Genomic DNA, 2,847 nt, shown 5'->3' with positions numbered 1-2,847 from the left:
GAACTTGCTGACGTTTATATGACGCAGGCGTTGAGAAACTTTTCCCTGAAAAGAGATTAATAAAACAAATTTTGAGATTTTCGAGGGAAATGATAATATCGAGAAAATTATGTACATAATTATGCGCAAGAAGGGGAACAAAATTTGTACATAATTTTTATTAATAGGATTTTTTGAGACAAATTGTTTCCGCGGTACACAACGAAGAATGCCAAATATTAAAATTAAAGCGATTATCGCTTGATGCGACGCAACGTGCCTTGGAAGATACACGCTTTCATAATTACGAGCAAGTCCAAAAATGGGTTGATGAGTGGATAGCGTGGAAAGATAGGGCATTCTTTCAACGGAGGATTCAGTTTTTGTGACGTCCGAGGGAAAATACTTTGATTAATGTGACCCCCAACAAGTTTTTACAAAACGAACGCTTAAAAGCAGCCGTGTTTCGATGCAACCACCTAATAGATGCGCTCGTTTCGGCCGATAATAAACGACGATCGAAAACGCGTGTGTGCGTAGAGGCGTGACTAATCCACTAGCGGCCAATCAAAATCCGAATTTCTTCCGCATGGCTCAGCACAGTACATACGCCGAAGCAATCGTCGCAGTAACGCTTTGGATCTCGCCCTCTATTTTCTGCACCGCGTTCCTTGGACCTTAGAACGTCCATCGAAGGCTCGTAACCTCGTACACGCGTTTCGGTACCCCGGTGCCACGTAGAAAATCAATACGCGATAACAAGGTGGCGAAACGCCGCCGATAAGGATGATATTTATTGCTAGCGTTAATACATCCCGTGCCTCGGCGAACAAAAAGAGCATAAGGCCTGCGCGCTCTTAATGAGCACCGTGGAGTTTATTACCCCGCGCTTAACGGGGGATTACGACAGCTTTAAAAAGGATGCCGCGACTCGGCGAACCAGCCGAACGGTGTAAAACATTCAACCGCCCCTGGGTAACACTGGAAGCGCGTAATAACGGTAATTCCCGCGTTTTCCTTTTGTTTCCGCGACTCGTTCCTGTAACGAGAAAGTACGATCATCACGGTGGTCGATGCACATCAATGATTCTTAAGATGAACGTCGCTACCAAGATTGGCGTGCTCATCTTTCGTACAGCGGAGGCGAAACTCAACACCAGTGGGCATTCTATACGCTGGGCTCCAAGGGGGAATCAGCCAAGTTGGGATAGAAATGTTCAACTTACGAATCACATCTGGGGTTCACTTTAACCCTTGAGTGGACTCTCAACTGAATTATTTTACTTGATGTTGATTTTTAGCAAATTGGTAAATGAAAATCAACTTTTCTTTAAAGCATTTAAAAAAATAATTACATCATATTTCAAATAATTATACAATATTAGTTTAAACTTGTGGAGGACCCAATAATCCACTTAATGGTTAAGAATCATTATTGTATGAAAAGCGTCTTGTATTTTTGACCAATACTGGATACTGGCATACGCTAAATAGTTGGGAGGGATAGAAACGTTAAACTTACGAATCACATGTGAGGTTCATTTTAAGAATCATCGACGAATCTCCTCCCGGCTGCGAAATAAAGGGCAACGTCTCACCACGCGGTACTCGATACCGGACAGTTCCGTGACGCTGAAACAGACGACATGATATCCAGCTTGGAAGGAGATGCCGCGATAATAAATATGCCCAGCGCGGGCAGCTATAAATCCCGCGTAATTGAATTTTCAACATCCATAACTGGTCGTCGTCGCCGGTGCGACCTCAGGAAATAGGATGGGATGTATCTTAAACCGACTGGGGTCGTTCCTTTCTATTCTCGAAACGGCGAAATCCCTTCCAAGCCCTCTTCGATTAAAACGCTGTCTCCTTCGTCCCCTTCCTTGTCTACCTTCCTCGATTCTTCGGTGTTCGCAGACTGGAACAATTTTTAATTTGCTCTCCAAACCGATTCTTTTCGTTGCTCCTTCCTTTCGTCTCACCGCCTCCGTTCGCTTTCTTCCCCCAGACCCTCTCCGATCTTTCTTTTCCATCAGCTATCCGTCGTCTCCGTTACTCCCTTCCGTTCCCTTCACTTTTCTTTCTTCGACTCTCGAGGAAGCGAAGAGTTCCTTTGACGGGAACATCTAATCAAGGATTTCTTCGAGCCCCAGAATCCTCGGTCCGCCAAACTCGCTTTCTTCTCCTTCTCATTCTTCTCTCGTCCGCCGAATCCGTTCCGTTCCTTTTTCCCCCCTTCTTCTTTGGCTTCTGCTTAGCGCCAAGAAGCGCGGAGAAGTTTGAACGCGCTAAAGTCGCGTTCGCGCGATTGACAGGGAAGGAAGAGGGTTCCTTTGGGGACAGCTGCCACGACGGGATTACGGCTTGATTGGAGGTTTCATCGTTCGACGAATCGCGTATACGTTTTCCCGATTGATTTGAATTTTGGACTACGAGAAAATGAGAAATTGGACGCGCAACGAGTCACTAAACTAAAATTCATATTTCACCTTTTAATGTTCAGTGTAATTATTCTTAGAATCTTAATTGTAGAAATATTCTTGAAAAGTTTGGAAAATGTGAAGTATAATATACCGATTTGATCAAATAATAATCCCAGATATAAATTAGAGGGTCAGAAAAAAATCAGAAATTATTATTTTAAAATTTACACTGCATCAAGTGTATATGGATGTAGATAAATAAATTTATTGTAAGAAAACAATACAAAAATAGTATTTTCTCAATTTGATTTTTTCGTATGCGAATATTTTCACGAGAAATGTAAAATCTAATTTGACGTGACACGCGAAGAGATTTGATACTGGGGGAAAAAAAAGAAAAAAAGAAATGAATAAAATTTCCATGATTTAAACCTGGAATATTCCG

The sequence above is a fragment of the Colletes gigas genome, unplaced genomic scaffold (genome assembly GCF_013123115.1).
Source record: "Colletes gigas isolate AHSC1104 unplaced genomic scaffold, ASM1312311v1 Colletes_gigas_Sc00033, whole genome shotgun sequence".
Taxonomy (NCBI): domain Eukaryota; kingdom Metazoa; phylum Arthropoda; class Insecta; order Hymenoptera; family Colletidae; genus Colletes; species Colletes gigas.
Note: the sequence above shows the minus strand (reverse complement) of the source record.